This window comes from Alligator mississippiensis, chromosome 6 (genome assembly GCF_030867095.1).
Source record: "Alligator mississippiensis isolate rAllMis1 chromosome 6, rAllMis1, whole genome shotgun sequence".
In the NCBI taxonomy this organism is placed as follows: domain Eukaryota; kingdom Metazoa; phylum Chordata; order Crocodylia; family Alligatoridae; genus Alligator; species Alligator mississippiensis.
In genome coordinates, this window is record NC_081829.1 from 23,634,315 (window position 1) to 23,652,141 (window position 17,827).

Sequence of the window (17,827 nt, forward strand, 5' to 3'; positions counted from 1 at the left end):
TGGGTTTCATAGTGTGGCTGCTACATTCCAGCACCTAATGGACCATCTACTGGCCCCCCATCAGGCCTATGCCTCAGCATATTATACACACACACACACACACACACACACACACAATGTGATTATAGTCCCAGAACATTGGGAGCAACACCTAGAGGTCATATGAAACGTTCTCCAGGAACTGCAGGAGCAGGATAGACAGTTAACCCAGGCAAATGTATGCTCACACAGAAGAAGACCCAGTACTTGGGCTTCCAAGAAGGACAAGGGAAAATATGGCCACCACCCAATAAAATATGAGTCTTAAAGAATTATGAGCAGCCCACAACAATGAAACAGGTCAGATCCTTCGTGGGCCTTGCAAATTACTATCGTAAATTTATCCTACATTTTTCAGAAATAGTGGTGCCCCTAACAGACTTAACTAATTCAAATGTGCCTTGCAAAATCAAATGAAACCCAGCAGCCCAAGAAGCATTTGGACAACTAAAACAAGCCATATGACAGGAACCAATATTGTATAACCCTGGACCTTGACCAAATGCATTGGGGGTGGCCCTGGGGGCTGTATTAACACAGGAAAGGGAAGGAATCAAACACCCAATTGCATACGCAAGCCGTAAGTTATTGGAACATGAGTGAAAATATTCCACCATAGAACTCGAATGTCTGGCTACTAAAAGGGCAGTAGACCTCTTCCACTACTACCTGTGGTGGGGACCCTCTATCCTGGTTATGGATCATGCACTGCTTAGATAGCTCCAGTCTGCAAAGATAGATAATGCCCACATCACCCAACGACCACTGCCACAACGTTTTTGTTTTTCAGTACAACATCGCCCTCAGAAAGAAGATTATCATGGCTGAAATCTTGTCATGCAAAAATGAGGATGAGGCACTTGATAAACCAGGAGTACAGGTGATAAGTACGAACCAGAACATGGAAGGAAACTTGGTGAGTAATGCCTGCCAACCTAAAAGGGGTGTTCTGTAGTAAGGACCTGGCCTGGCCCTGCACTTACTGGGGTGACAGCCACTGGGGGAGTGGGATCCCAGGCCATCCTGGTGGCAGACAACAGGCCCATGGGCAGGCAGCATGCCCCCGTGCATGCTCACCCCCCAAGCAGAGCAGGGAATGGTGGGTGATGCACTCCCCATGTACCCATCCCCTTGACACGCCTGGTAGCAAGAAGCAGGGCTCCACACAGGCCCAGAGCCTGGGCAGGGCCGAAAGCAGGCATCTGGCATGCCCAGCACCACCCAGAGTTCAGGAGCTGCAGCTGGGAAAAATTATGATCCCTGCAGGGGCTCTCAGCACCTGGCAGCAGCAGCAGGGGTCCAGCTTGGCTCAGGTCAACTGAGAACTTTCCTTATAGAGCAGCACCAGCCCCCGGAGCAGGGAGGTATTGGCGTAGGCACTGAACTGTGCCACTTCCCTCCACTGGAGCTGAGGACACCCCACCGGAGACAAGCCTGACCTTTGCTCCCACAAGAGGAACCTGACAACCCTGCGGATGTCAGATGCCAGGTACCTTCCAGGTCCTGACAGGAGTTTATGGTACCGGTGACCCCAAATTACTTACAGGGGGTTGTCAGATACAGGCCAATCCTGTGAATCAGGCTCATGACTGGGGGCAAGACCCAAAGAGCCTTAGGCACCTGAGGAGAATGCAGACATACACCACAAGGCTGAAGCTAGGCCCATAAGTGAATGACAGACATGATTATTTATGTTATATTTCTTTATTAATTTTTCTGTGGTATGGACATCCATAGTGATAAAGCCTTGCCAGAGTAGCAGGGCCCCTCTGATTCACATTGGTCCCAGATTATTCTGCTTTTTCCCCATGTTGAACTCTTCTTCTTGGACCAGGCCCTTACCCCAATAGCATCACAAAAATGCCTGGGTGGAAAGGGTGGGGATACTACCTCCTGATATTCTTTTCATTAACAACCAGTTGTGGCTGGCAGGATACAGATAAAGGGTTGAAACACCTGCTGAGAGTGCGGTACCCAGTCCTCACCCCAGTGTGACCCATTGGCCCAGGTCCCACCACAACCAGGTTCCGCCATTTTTAACACAGTCTATGTGTGCTGAACTTCTGTTACCAGTATAGACCAGTTTCCAGTCACTTATACCTGTGAGTGATGTCTGTAGCTGACCTGCGTCAAGAAAAAGCAGAAACAAGGAGAAAGACCTACTTACCTTTTGCATTAACTCTTTTCAGGGACTCAAGCAATGTTGACTGTTATCACACACATTCACCTAAGTCAGCTCCCTCCAGAGGTGGTGCAATCGCCTTCCGTGGAAATCTTCAAGAGGAGACTGGACGGTCACCTTGCTGGGGTCACCTGACCCTAACTGTCTTTCCTGCTTGGTGCAGGGGAATGGACCCAATGATCTTCCAAGGTCCCTTCCAGCCTTACAATCTATGAATAATTTGGTGCTGTCCATGAACTTAGCCAGTCCACTTCTGACACCCAAATCCAGATCATTTATGAATATATTAAAGAGTACTGGTCTGAGTACTGAGCCCTGGGGAACACCACTTGTCACCATGCACCATGTTGACTCAGTTCCATTGACTATCACTCCCTGGGTCTGACCACAGAGACAGTTTCCCAGCCATTGGACCATAAGGTTTTCAAGGCCGCAGTTCCCCAATTTTACCAGGAGGACATCATGGGAGACCAAATCAAAGGCTTTTTTGAAATCCAAATATATGACATCAACCTCTTCTTTGTCCAGGTGATACATCACCTGATCATAGAAGGAACTGAGGTAGGTCAAGCAAGACCTACCCGCAACAAAGCCACGTTGGCTCCCTCTCAAAACGTTGCCTTCCATTATCCTGTTGTTGATAGTTTCTTTGATGATTTCTTCTAAGATCTTTCTAGGGATTGAGGTCAAACTGATTGGCCTGTAGTTCCCTGGATCTTCTTTCCTTCCTTTCTTGAAGATAGGCACCACATTGGCCCTTTTCCAATCTTCATGAACCTCTCCCAAGCACCACAAGTTCTCATATATCCTTGCCATTGGTTGTGCTATGATGTCAGCCAATGCTTTTAGCACTCTTGGCTGCATTCCATTCAGACCAGCTGACTTGTGGATGGCCAGCCTCTCAAGCTGTTCCCTCATAAGATCTTCCCCAATTACAGGCATACAATAGCCCTTACCTTGGTAGTCCTGTGTTCTGTCAGGCAGGGTGACCCCCTTGGGCTGGTGGAAAACCAACGCAAAGTAATCATTGAGGAGATTTGCTTTTTCCTGGGTGTCAGTTCTCAGCTGCTCCATTTGGTTCAGCAATGGTCTGATGTTGCCCTTGGTTTTTTTTGACTTCCCATGTATTTGAAGAAGGACTTTTTATTGTCCTTGATTCCCATAGCCAGTTTGAGTTCAGTTTCAGCCTTAGCTTTTCTGCAAGTGTGGGCCAATGTTGCATAATCCTCCTTAGTGGTATTTACTGGCTTCCATCCCTTATAAGCTTCTTTTTTGAGATTTAGGAGGTCCATGAGTTCCCTTTTGACCCAAGGGGATCTACCGGCCCTTTTGATACCTTTCCTATGGGCTGGAATGGACTTCCCTTGTGCTTTTAGGATCATTTCTTTTAGGAGTGACCACTCATTGTGGACTCCCCTCCGTGTCAGAACATGGTCTCTCAACAACAACCTCCTGAGCTTTCACTTTATTGAACTTCAAGAGTACTTTACAGACAATGCTGGTTAAGATTACAATCATTTTATTAAATGATTAACTTCACTAGTTAAGGGAACTGCTAGAAAATCTTTGCTTGCTCCCAAGTAATGACCTACATTAGAAGTTACAAGGAGTATCCTTCTTCCTAGGACATAAATCTTCACTTGTTGCCTGAAAGTCCAATTGCATTGACTTTGGAATGCCAATACATGGCTTCCATTTTGCTAATTAATCTTCATAGATTTATGTCATGTTAGAAAGATATCTTCAAGAGTTACTTATTGTAAGTTTTGCCTTGTGTGAACGTGGGAAAGACCTGTAATATTTTTTAAACTATTATGAGGCCTTCTGGTTGATGGGGTGAGTCAGTGGATTCCACTCTAAGAGAAGCACAGTCACTGAGTCTGTCAGCTGAAAGGGGTGCCCACAGAGTCACTGAGAGAAACTGGAGAAACAGTTGAGCTTGAACCATGACACCCTGCAGCTACATTAGACTACTACCTGGGAAACTCTTTGGTTAAAGAGAAAACACAACAACAGGAGTTTCTACTCAGACAGCAGTACACTTACCCTTTGGTAAAGGTGGTAAAGATGTTCTTTATCTAGAATATGAAATAGAAGTAACACCTGAGTTATCAAGACCCCAAATACTCAGCTTGAATTCTCTTGCCTTATTCATATCAAGGAGTAAAACTGCAATTTTAATCTCACAAAAGGAATTCTAGAAATGTTCTTACTGAAACCAATTTATTTGATAAATTCTAAAAGTCTTCATTCATTTAACTGTATGCAAAATATTCGGGGTGTGTGAAGTAGGCCCTATTCGATTCAGATTCGGATTTGGCCCGAATCAGGGACAGTGATTCAATTTGTTGATTTGGATCACTGCTCCTGATTCGATTTGGCTGAAACCAAATCTGAAGATTCGATGCCGATTTGGAGAATCAGTGATTCAGACATAGACACAGCTTTAAAAGTTTTTTCTACATACCTCGAGGTACCAGAGTGGCTTCTGATCTCTGTGATGCTGGGGCACATGGAGCATCCCACAGGAATGCAGGGGGGCACTCCACATGCTCGGTGGTGAACCCAGAAGTGGACTGGAAGTACTTCTAGGTCCACTGGAGAGCATGCTGGGCAGCCCCCAGACCCAGGAGGCACCAGTTGATGAGCTGGGAGGGGGCACGGGGGGGGGGGAGAGGAGCCCCCAGTGCGCTCCCCAGCAGACCCAGAAGTGGACTGGAAGTGCTTCTGGTCCACTTCTGGGTCTGCTGCCAAGAGCTCTGGGGAGCCCCCTACACTCCTGTGGGATGCTCTACGTGTCCCAGCATCACAGCATTCACGAGCCACCTGGTACCTAGAGGTATGTAGAAAAAACATTTAAAGCTGTCTCTATGTCTGAATCTCTGAATCTTTTTGAATCTCTCCGACTCGATTTGGAGGGTTCCGATTTAATTAAGAGAGATTAAAGATCCCAATGATTCAATTTGGATTTGGAGATTTGTCCACTGAATTGGGCCGAATCTCCACCAAATCGAATCAGGAACTAAAGCTTCACGCAGCCCTACAAAATATGTAAGGGGATAAATGATTTGTTTATTCCTTACTATAGCTGATTGAAATTGTTCTAATATTCCATTAGAGGGTGCCCCCCCCTCTCCTGATTGGGTGTGTTTATGATCCGGGAGCAGAACTCCTGGGAGAAGAGGTTCCAGCAAGGTTTTCTCTGCCCCTGGCTCGGATTGGACCTTTTGCAATCCAGGGTGGAGCCCTGGATGGCTATAAAAGAACAGCATGTTCATCTGGGAGTCCAGACTGGTGAGGGACGAGAAGAAGAGCAGAGCTGAAAAAAGCTGGGGAGAGCTGACCCAGCAGGTGATAGCCCTAAGCTCCTGAAGGTGCTGCTGGAGGAGCCACCATCAGAGCCTCGGCCCTGAGAGCAGGGACAGCTTGCTTGGGCCCCACATGGTGCACACCCCAGTGCAGGAAGCCTTGGCCCTGGGAGCGGTGAGGGACTGCTCGGGGCTCATCAAGGGGCACCTGCCCGAAGGCACTCTTGGGCCTTAGCTAGTCCCTTTCCTTGCACAGGAACACTGGGCCTGGGCCCAGAAAAGGCGGGCTGAGCCCCACCCCTTGCCTCGACAGAAGGCGTGGCCTTGAAAGTGTCCAGGGCCGGACCCCAGCTTACGAAGAAGGAACCCCCTGCGGCATGTCGGAGCAGCAGCTGGGTCTACACGGGGAAAACAAGCCTACCACTTCCTCACTCAGGACAACTGTGATTTCAGGGAATAGGCGCTTCACAGGAGGGGCCGGAGAAAAGGGACCCCTCGCCCCCCTCCTTTCAGAGAACTGGGTGAGAGTGTGCCCTATAAAATGGGGAGCTGCACCTAATATTTTGTAAACTGGTTGTACTGTGTGAGTTGTGTTATATTTTAGCTGGCAAATAATTTTAAGGTTGTTATTTTCTATTGGAGTCTATTTTTCTTGTTGTTTAATTTGTTGAGTATTATATTGGGAATCTGCCGCTTACCTGCTGGAGGCCTGCATGGGATCACCCTGTGGGCCTAGTGTCTTACCTTAAGGATCTTTGGGTCCTGGGTAAGGGGGCCACTCTCAAAGCATACCTCGCGCAACCCCATTCCCGAATATAGTTATAAGTATATGTATGTATAAGAGTGTATAGTGGTTAAATTTCTCTAATATTATCGATTGCTTTGGGATATAATATATATATATATATATATATATATATATATATATATATAATTCTTTATATGTTAAATTAATTCTGTATATAGTTAAGAACCCTTTGTGTGGTGTGGTTCTATAGGGAATAGAGGGATCTGTACCTGAGTCACAGTATCCCTCTCACAGCACTATTGCCTGCCCACCTATCCCATCCAATTGAGGACGGGGCACACCCCTGGGTGTACCCAGGTTATAACATCACCAAGACTTCAGCATCATTGGTGAGATAATGTTTGCCAAACCATTGTTAGGGGATTAGATTTTAATTGTTCTTGTAATACTTTCATTAAATTATAATGGCATTTCAAAGTACTGACATCTTTTCCTGTTAAAGAACAGATTGTCTAGACTGTGTATTCCCAGAGAAGAGGCATCAACTAACCTTGGCATACAGAGAAAAAATAATTTGAATGCAAGATTCTTAGTATTAATTAACTTGCTTGTCTCAAGATTACTCCTGAGAGTTGATTTTACCAATTTATAAGAAACATTTCTAATTCAACCAAGCAACTCTCAATGACTGTTTAAAAAGTGCTTTCTTCAGTTCATAAGACTTAGTCCATATAGGGCCTGGTCCAGATCACTTTCTTTTTCCTGTTTTTAACTGTTCAATTTATTCACGATTAATGAAACAGAATTCACCCAACTTTGTGTGAAACCTTTTGTCAATCTATAAATTTGTAGTTTATAGATTTTAATGCACTAAAATAGAACCTGTCCTGTTATGAGGAATGATATAGTTTGGCCTCAACTTACCTAGAGTATACCAGCCAGAAAAGATCCATTCCAGTTTTGCATGGTAACTGTGACAGGGGGACTCCCGGGGCCGAACTCTGTAGCCCGCCCGCCTGTCACCGTGACAGGAGGCCTACTCAGGGCCGAGCTCTTCGTGGCTTACCCACCTGTCTCTGGGCAACCACCCGCTTATCTCACCCGCCACACCTTTGATGATAATTGATTCGTATATCGATGTCACTTAAGCAGGAGGCTGCCCATTGTAGTGCCCCAATGCCAGGGGGCGCTCTGCGGCTCCAACCTCCCCTAATACCGCAGCCCAAGCCTCGCAGATGGCATCTCAGTGTTAACACTATCACCAGCCCCATACTGGGCCCCAGCATCATCCTAACAGGACCCCTCTCTGATCCTTCCTATCAGGCGGCCACTCCGCCGTCATCCGGGCTACCTAGCCCCCCCGAAGCTATCCTCCCCTCTCGGGTGTGGTTAAAGCACTTTAATTCCTGCACATGTAGACACCTGCCTAAACCCGCTTAATGCACATTAAGCTAATTCACATTAAATTTAAGTGTGCTTAAATGTATATGTAGATACCCCTCCCCTTGTACTATAAATGGAAGATTATTGCAGAAGTGGTTGAACTATACACTAATGTAGGAAGATCCAAAGAAGGGTTGTGTTTGAAAGAAAAGGTTCATAATCAGTCAGTTTGTCAATGTGATCAGAAGCAAATCCAGGGGGTGCAATAGTGCATTTGTACCCTCCTTTGATTCCTGGGCCATCCAAAGCTTAAAAACAACTGCCTGTCAGTGGCAGCAGCATTTCTATTCAGGCAACATGGAGGGTGTCAATAGACTTCATGGCTCATTACCAGGGATCTGGGTTTTCTGTTTCCCAGGGGAAAATGGAGAAAACCATGGATTTTCCCTTTTACCAGAGGAAAACGCAGAATTCTTATTTTACTGGAGAAACCTGTGGATTTTGCAGTTTTGCAAAGGGCTCTCTGCAGGCTGGCAGAGTTCCAGGCTGCAGGGGGCTGGGAGGGAGTGGAAGAAGGGTGGTTAGGCAGGGGGCACCACTGTACATGGGCACCAGGCAGCCTGGAGTGCAGCTTCCACACATAAGTCAGGTGGGGAGAGATTGAGGCCCCCATAGGGAGGGACAGAGGTAGTTGGCCAGAACTGGGGTTGGGGTTGCTGCCCACTAGTGCTGTGTGAAATTTCACCGGCTGTTTCATTTCAACACTGTTTTGACTCGTTTCAAGCTCGAAACAGCAAAATCGAAACAAAAGGCTTTGAAACAGCCTTGAAATGAAATGAGGGCAGTTGTAATGTTTTGAAACATTTTGAGTTTTGAAGCTGGGCTTGCTAGCAGCTAAAGAGAAACTAAGGAGAGGGAGGGGGAAGAGTGGGGAAGGACTGCTCTGATATTGGCATATGTAGCTGGCCAGTGACTGTGATCCTTCCCTGAGGTTCCTTCCAATCCCAGTGCTCTGGGGGAGGGATGGAAAAACAGCATAAAAGCATTGTTTGAACCAAGCTTTCTCTGTTTTTTCACACTTACACAAGTGACACGAGTTTTTCTCTGAACAGTTTGAGGTGCAGTTTCCCAGAAACCCCTGCACCCATCTCCTTGAAACCTGACCAGCTTCATGGCCTCAGAAGAGGATGCCATCCCGGCAAGTTTCATCTGAATCAGACAAGAAATGACAACGTTATAGGCAGTTTCATGCTTCCCCATTATAACCTATGGATGAAACGTCGAAACAGCGAAACAGTTTAGACGAAACAAAACAGAACAGTGCTTTCAAAACAAAACAAAACTCAAAACAAAACACTGTCCCATCAAAAAGGCAAAATGGAAGTCGAAACTAAATGATGCTGTTTCCCACAGCCCTACTGCCCACCTGGCTGTGTATGGGGCATGGGGCCCAGGGCTGCAATGCGTGGCCTCAGGACCCTGGCTAGGAGTTGGATGGGGTTGTGGGTGGTTCATCCAAGGGGCCAGAGGGTGGGGCCAGCTCCCCATGGCTGCATGCACTCCCAGGGGGAAGGGGGGACCTATGCCCCCCAGATCTGTGCATGGGGTGGGCTGCCCACTGCAAGCGTGGGCTCCTGCCCTGCTGCCCTCCCCCAGGGCCTCTGTAGCTTGGTGGATGCAACCCAGTGCTGCAGAGAACAGCGGAGCTGCATGGGGATCTCCTTGCCGCTGCAAGCTTCATGCTGCCCTGGCAAGGCATCCCCTGCGCACACAGCAGCAGCAGGGGTGGTGGCCTGGGGTTATGAGAGGTGGGAGGCAATAGATCACGTGAGGAATAAACTTCCAATAGATACAATAATAGTCATGATCAGGGATTCTGGTTTTAACTGATAAAAAATCCCCTCATTGCAGCCACATGCTCAGGATATGGCTCACCAGGGCAGTGCGGAGGTCGCAACAGCAAGGAGATCCCTGTATGGCTACACTGTTCCCTGCAGCACTGGGTCACACTCGCTGGACTGCAGAGACCCCAGGGGAGGGCAGCTGGATGGGGAGCCCACAGTAGGCACTGGTCTGGGAGGCATGGGTCCTCTCTGCCCCCCAGGAGTCCACAGAGCAGTGGGGAGCCAGCCTTGCCCACAGCAGGCAGGCAGCAGGCGGGGAGAACCAGGCTCCACACTCAGCTCCGCTGCAGCAGCCAGTGCTTCCAATTGGGGACCGGGGCCTGTGGACCTGGGTCCCTGACCCCCATAGCTCTGGCAGCTGCAGGCCCCCTCCAGCAGGCCTGGGGGTGGCAGGGGGCTGTGGGTGGGGGGTGAGAGGCAGAAGTAGGGCTCTGTGGTGGGGAATGAGGGGCCTTTAATTTTAATCATGTATTTTGGGGGTTTTATCAGAGAATTTGTGATTTTTTATCAAGGAATATCAGAATCCCTGCTCACGACATTCTGCCTGAGTCCTTCTAAACTCTTCATTCTACAGGTGCTAATGACCCTCTCTCCTTTTTAATAGTCTTGATGATCCACTAATCAAATTATCCATTCTTCTGCAATACTTCTGTTTGCCAACTGCTCCTGGTAATATAGCTCATATTTCACAGTCCTGCAGACTGTTATTAACTCTAGCTAAAAACTTTAACTCAGGTGTGGAAATAACTTTCAGTGTCAAGATCCTCAAGACTAAATTATGTTTTATAAATTTGAAAAAGATATACATTTAGTTCTAATGAATACAGGACTATTTTGCCCAGCTGTTTATGTTTTTATATATAATATATGATATAGTAAATTAATAGATATTCCAGTAAAAATATACTGGCACCACACCACTTTCACTCCCTTCTCAAAATCCTAGACCAAGGGTCAGCAACATTTTTGGGCAGAACGCCAAAAACACCTGCAATCTCGGCTTGTAAGAAGTTGGTGTGCCAAGGACAGATGGCTGCAAGGGGCCTCATCCTTATTGTGGCAGTGCAGCCTTGGCCCCTTCCCTGAGGCATGAGTGTCAAGCCTGGCACACATGCCGAGGATCCATGTCCTAGGCCCACCCATGCATGTGACTGTCCATAAAGATGAACAAGTAATGATGGGAATGCTGAGCCTTCACTTCTCAGGAAGTGATGATGAATCAAATAATCACAATATATATTTTTACAATATGATCATATATTAATGAGAAAAAATGCTCCTATTTCCATATTGTTAATTTGGGAATTCTTAATTCCTAATCAGTTATATCTTTACTAGGAGTGAAGTAAGGAACAGCCATATGGTCTCACTGGTGTTCTTGTCCCACTAGTGAACAAAGACTTTGTCTAGTGTTTTACCTTTAATAACTGTTCTCAACTGCAGGGTTGATGTGGGCCAGCCACAATATGCTTCTAGTAAACAAAAGGAGACAAATCTGTAATAGATGCAGTGTGTGTGTGTGGGAGGAAGGAGAATGTGTAAAAGAACTCCCAGCTGTCATCACTTTGCATGCTTGTGGCTGTGCTGTATACCTGAAAGATGCAAAGTAGAGGCCTAAGTTAAAGCTTTACATCTAGAAATAACATGCCTGATTCCTATCTTACTGGCCCTACTTGGCTCCATTAGTGTTGCTCTTAATTTGGGACATAGAAAACTCTGGCCCATTGCAATTAAAGATTTCTCAGTGCTTTCACTGTAAAAGAGCAAACTGTCTCTTTCACGGAAACAAATTCCTTTCCCATGGACTGACAAGAGTAGATGAGGGCTCAGCTGAAGAAACATTTTAAGCCATGTTTTTTAAATTGTTCCAGAGATTTCTGAGTTCCAGGAGGCCTAGATTTTGGCATTTCTTCTTGCTGTGAATGATGTGTTTTTAATAGCAGCTCTTTCTTACGGCTAGGTTTTATGCAGATTTTGTATTGCTTGAGCTATAAAAAATAGTTATCTTTATTCCTAGAGGGAAATAAACTGTGCCAGGACAAGGTACCTTTATGGTGACAAAGCTGTGTCTACACAAAAAGTTTAAACTGATTTAAATACACTGGCATCAAATTGTATTCATAACCAAAATAATGAAACTGGGTCTGGGTGCAATTGTGTGAGCAAACCAGCCAAGGACACTGGAGACTTGGCTTTGGGTAAATTGCCATGAGTTAGAGAGCATCCCCAACAGGCTGCCTAAACATCTGTAGGCACCCTATATCCCCTAAAGTGGACAAAGCTGAAAGCAGTCAATCAACTGGCTTCACCTGTCCTACATATCTGTATCCCCCTTTTTCCTGAGTGGGGTTTATAATATGGCTGAGTGAAATAGCACCATTTCCTTTCAACTTCGTTTTGCCATTTCAAAGGGATAGTGTTTCATTTTGCTGTTTCGAAGCACTGTTCTGTTTCGTTTCATCAAAACTGTTCTCTGTTTCAACGCTGTTTTGATGCATTTCAACATTTCGCCCATAGGCTATAATGGGGAATCATGAAAATGCCTATAACTTTGTTATTTTGTGCCTGATTGAGATGAAAATTGCCGGGATGGTAGCCCCTTCTGAGGGCATGAAGCCTGCCAGCTTTCAAGAAGATCAGTGCACAGGTTGTTGGGAAACTGCACCTCAAACTGTTCAAAGCAAAACTCATATCACTTGTCGGCTACAGTAACCTGCTGTCACCCTGCACGCAGATCCAGGGTCCGCACTCCCCCGGAGGGCTGCAGGGCTGTGACAGACTCCTCCTGGGGGGTGTGGGTCCACAGATCTGTGCGCAGGGTTTTAGCAGGCTGCTGCTGCCAGCGGGGGAAATAGCCCAGAGCCACCACCAACACCAGCTGGCAGTGGCAGCCTGCTGTCATCCTCCATCATCTGGGGGCCTGCGCTCCCCAGGAAGAGCTGCAGAAAGCAATCAGAGACCTGGGGGAAAGATCAGGGAGCTGGGAAATCCAACTGGGAACTGGAGGAATGTTCAAATCCCTGAACATTCCCCCAGTTTCCGCCTGGTTTGATTCCCCAGCCCCCTGTTCAACTCCCTCAGCTCTCTGATTGCTTCCCCCAGCTCTCTGATGATTTCCCCATCTCTTCCTGGGGGGTACGGGTCCCCAGATATGCGAACCAGGTTTCAGCAGGCTGTCACTGCAGGCTGGGGCCAGTGGCAGCACTGCAGTCTTCCCGGTGCTTAGCACAAGCTGCACCAAGCAGCTGCTGCTGGTCCCAGCCTGCATTGGCAGCCTGCTGAAACCCTGCATGCAGATTGGGGGGCCATACCCCCCAGGAAGAGCTGGGGAAGTGATCAGAGATCTGGGGAATCGAACTGGGAGCTAGATGTCTATATCAGAGCAGTACTTCCCCCCTTCCCTCTCTCTCTCTCCTTAGTTTCTGTTTAGCTGCAAGCAAAACCGGCTTCAAAACTCAAAGTGTTTAGAAAGTTTCAAAATGTTTTGAGTGCCCTCAACTAGTTTTGAAGCTGTTTCGAAGCCTTTCGTTTCATTTTGATTTTGCTGTTTCAAGCTCAAAATGCGGTGAAACAGCTTCAAAACGAAACACCCATCAACATTTCACACAGCCCCAGTTTACAAACCTGGCCACAGGGCTGAATCAACCTCCTGAATCCAAACAGCTGCTAGTCATGTCAGAATTTTCATATGGACCTAGACATCACCTCTTTATAACGGACCGAATCATCATTCCAGTTCAAGCAGCCAGGGGAGTTTAGATCTGAAAACAAACTTTTCAGTATGTCTCTAGCACTTTCCACTTCTCATTTCTCTGGGGTGATTTTTTTTACTCTCTCAATCTTTACATAAGTGATCCCATAGCCTCTTCTTTAGCTTGTTAAACCTATGCTGACCTCTTCAAGAGAGCTGTGCCAGCAGAGCTAGATAAATAAAGCAGCCCCATGCAGCGAGCCAATAGGAAATCCTGGAGTCAGGGTGAGTTTCCCATGGATGGGCTGGCTGTTTGTCAGACATGTCCCAAGTTCTCTGGTGGGCTTCTAGGTTTAGAGGGGGAATCAGGGTTACTTGAGCCTTTGGGTAACATAAATGGCTAGTCAGTAGCTTGCTAAATATTTTGGTGGGTGTGGACACTATCAGTGACATGCAGTATGAGGACGACCTTCCAGCACCAAACTATGGAGGACTGGCAGAAAGACATGTAACAGTTTGGGGACACTTACCATGTTGTACTGAAATTCAGCAAGAAGAACCAAGCACTCTGTGCATGAGTGCTACATGGAGTATGCTTGGGGTAGGCAGCTCTGCTAACCTTGGGAAGCCTTGCTCTCTGATACTCTCTTTCAAGAGTCATGAGACAAAAGGCATTCAGAATGGAAAAATAAGTCAGGGGCCATCTTTGACAGATCTCTGTCAGACAACTGCATGACCATCTCTGTTGCTTTGTCCACCCACGCTGGGAGGGGCCATCATTTCACCAAGGGAAGAGAGTTGGCTTTTAATTGCATTTAATTCAGGGAGAAAAAGCAATGGGAAATATGTTTCCCAGAGTAGGAGCATGCCTTGCTGGAAGGCTACACAGTGACACCGTCATTGAGGCAAAGTAAGGTTCATCTTTAGGGATGGAAGGGACCTCAGAAGATCATCGAGTCCAGCCCCCTGCCCAAAGGGCAGGAAGTCAGCTGGGGTCATAGGATCCCAGCAAGATAAGCATCCAGTTTTCTCTTGAAGGTGTTCAATGTAGGTGCTTGAACCACCTCCGGTGGCAGGCTGTTCCAGACCTTGGGGGCTCGGACAGTAAAGAAATTCTTCCTTATGTCCAGCCTGAAACGGTCTTGTAGTAGTTTATGACCGTTCGACCTAGTCGTCATCCCTTGGGGCGCTCTGGTGAACAAACGTTCCCCCAGATACTGGTGGTCACCCCTGATAAACTTATAGGTGGCCATCAGATCACCCCTGAGCCTGCGCTTTTCCAGGCTGAAGAGTCCCATGGCTCTCAGCCTCTCATCATAGGGTCTGTTTTCCTGACCTCTGATCATGCACGTGTCTCTCCTCTGCACCCTCTCAAGCTTCTCCACATACTTTTTGAATTGTGGGGCCCAAAACTGAATGCAGTACTCCAGCTGCGGCCTCACCAAGGCCAAGTACAATGGCAGAATGATGTCCTGGGATTTGCTTGAGAAGCATCTATGAATGCAAGCCAGCGTTTTGCTCGCTTCACTAGCCGCAGCATCAATTTGACAGCTCATGTTCATCTTGTGGTCAATCATGACCCCCAAGTCCCTTTCATCTGTAATGCTAACCAGCATAGCACTGCTGAGCTTATAAGCATGCCACAGGTTTTTTCTCCCAAGGTGGAGAACCTTGCATTATTTGGTGTTAAACACCATCAGGTTCTCCTCCACCCATTTCATCAGCCTGTCAAGATCTGCCTGGATCACTGTCTTGTCCTCAGGTGTGGATGCTTTACCCCAGAGGTAGATGCCCACGTCCCTCCAGGTCGAAAATGACACATCCACCACCACTCTCTGCGTGCGGCTCTCCAGCCAGTTAGCAACCCATTTGACTATGTAGGTGTCGACGCCACAGCCCCCTAGCTTTTTAATGAGAATGGGGTAAGAAACAGTGTTGAAGGCCTTCCTGAAGTCCAGAAAGACTACATCCACTGCCACCCTTGCATCTAAGGATTTTGTGGCCTGGTCACAGAAGGCCACCAGGTTGGTCTGACAGGACCTGCCTCTAATGAACCCATGTTGATTGCCCCTAAGCATAACCTCCCCTGCTGGCCCCTCATGGACATGCGCCAGGATAATTCTTTCAAAAAACTTACCCAGGATCGAGGTAAGACTAAGTGGCCTATAGTTTCCTGGGTCCTCCTTCCTCCCTTTTTTGAAAATGGGAACCACATTGGCCCTTTTCCAGTCCTCTGGCACCACACCAGAGCACCACAAGTGCTCATAAAGCCATGCTAGGGGTCCCGCAATGACCTCTGCTAATTCCCTCAGCACTCTGGGGTGAAGGTTGTCAGAACCAGCTGATTTAAATACGTCCAGTCCCTCCAGAAGTTCCCTGACCCTAGGCCTGGGTGTGCCTCCCCCGGGGCCTGAGGGGGTCCCAGCAGACGGGCTGATCCGGTCCCTGCTTAGGAAAATGGAGGCAAAGAAATCATTAAATAGGTTAGCCTTGTCGTCTAGTGTGACAACCAGATTTCCTAGCGTGTCTTGCGGAGGCCCCACGTTACCCAGTACCTTCTTTTTGCCCCCTATGTATTTAAAAAAGGGCTTCTTGTTGTCCTTGATCCGGATAGCTAGTCCCAGTTCCATCTCTGCCTTGGCCTTCCTGACCACCCACCTGCAGCCCCGAGCAACCGAGGTATAGTCCTCCCTGGTGATGGCCCCTCCCTTCCATTGGGTGTACGCCTCCTTTTTAGCTAGGAGACGTTCCCATATGCTTTTGGTGAGCCATAGGGGCTTTTGCGCCCTCTTTCCCCCTTTGATCCTTGTTGGGATTACCTCCCTTTGGGCATGGAGGATTGTCTCCTTAAGGAATGACCACTCCTCCTGGACACCCGACTCCCCTCCCCTCCGGTTGTCGGTGGCCTTCTGGGGGTTCCTGGGCTCACAGGCGTGCAGCGGGCTTACACATTAGAGCATTACTTCAGCTGCTTTAATTTGCACTCGGGCCTCAAACAGCCCTTAGCAACTAGAAGGGAGCACAGTGCAAGCTCAGCTGATTCTGCAGTCACAAGTAACAGATCCACCCATGCAGATAAAATAACTAGCTTGAAATTTCTACCCAAGCTTAGAACAATCAGCACCGGTGTTTGGTGCATTTGCCTCTGAACTTCTGGCTGGGTAAGGACTAATGTCAGAGAGACTAAAATATCACCCACAAGATTCTTTTCTCATTTTTCCAAGTCAGTCCAAGACAGGCAGCCCCAAACACCTTTCAGGGAAGCCTGGATCTTTTCAGATCCAGGGCCTGGCTTCCATGCCAGAGCAGCTCCAGGGGTTCAGTCAAACTAAACTGAACCCAAAAGTCAAGTGGCGTGTCACTAGGATCCCTTGCTGCTTCCTCTTCTGAACACACCCAACTTCTTTTCTCTGTAATACTTCCTAGCAGAAGTAAAGCAGGCAGCTATCCACGTAGAGAAGCCATGCAGTACCTAGGGCAGTACTGGCTTCTGCTGCATCAATTGCAGCAGTGCCATCAGCCACCACTGCAGTAACAGCTGCTTGTGTGCCCCCCATAAAAGCAGCACCCAGGGCTGCTGCCGCAGGCGCCACCCTCTCCCCCATTTCACTACTGCTTCCTAGTTATAGTCCCTAGGTCCAGACAGAATGAGAGAGGAATGTGCCTTTTACTTTCCTCCACCCTGGCTCTAGCTCCTACTTTATCAAGAAAAGACCCAAGTCAGATGCTGCCCATGAACTAAGAATTACGAAAGCCTCCAGAGTAATTGCTAGCACAGAGACTATGCTGTATGAGAAGGACCTAGTCCTATGCTTCACTTACCCTGAACATTAGGAATAAGTCATTCGCTGGAGCCAGAGGGGTGACATCACTCTGAAAGCAGCATAAAATCAGAGTCTACATAACTCCCTGAGCACCTTCCCAATTTCCTACTCCCAGTTTTGTGTGCCTTAGATCTCTTATAGACAGTATAGGGATATAAATGATAGCTCTTGCTTTGCTTGTTTGCTTCCCCCAGATCATAGCAGCAGTGCAAGCCACACCCCCACCCCCCACAGCCTGAGCACCATTCTGGGTCCTGAGACCCACTCTCCTTCTACGGTGCCCTACCCCTGAGATCTCAGCCACTGCAGCAGTAGGAGCAATAGGGAGACTGGCAGCCAGGCAGGTGCCTATGGGACACACGTTAATTCCCTGCTTGCCAGATGCAGCCTGTGGATTGCTAGTTTGATAAACCTCCACCCACCCTATCCTTCAGTATAAAATATCAGGAAATGGTATTTGAATATATATAGATATATAGGTATAGATGCTTATTATCACCACATTTTTTACCGTGGGAAATATTCCTCTCTGCTCAGGAGTAAGTTCCACTTAAACCCTATTTTAATGGTTTCGATGTGCATTTCATGCTGTGAGGTAACCAGTCTAGACAGTAAATTCATGTTAATTAAAGCTGGCTTGCTAGCTTTCCTGATAGAGATCAAAAAGCTAATATCCACAAGATATCAGTGACATCACTGAGCCAAGTGCATGCATGCAACACACTGGAACAATCCATAGAGAAAACTA

General features: G+C 47.5%; 1 long non-coding RNA gene across 1 annotated transcript in view; it reads left to right on the forward strand.

Annotated features, from left to right (window-relative positions):
* LOC109286143 (uncharacterized) overlaps positions 1 to 4,674 on the forward strand; it is a 37,804-nt gene extending 33,130 nt beyond the window's left edge. Inside the window, exons 2-3 of the long non-coding RNA XR_009462990.1 lie at positions 830 to 955; positions 2,229 to 4,674. This is a non-coding gene — a long non-coding RNA (uncharacterized LOC109286143). The remainder of the gene's footprint in view (positions 1 to 829; positions 956 to 2,228) is intronic.
* The last annotated feature ends 13,153 nt before the right edge of the window (positions 4,675 to 17,827 follow it).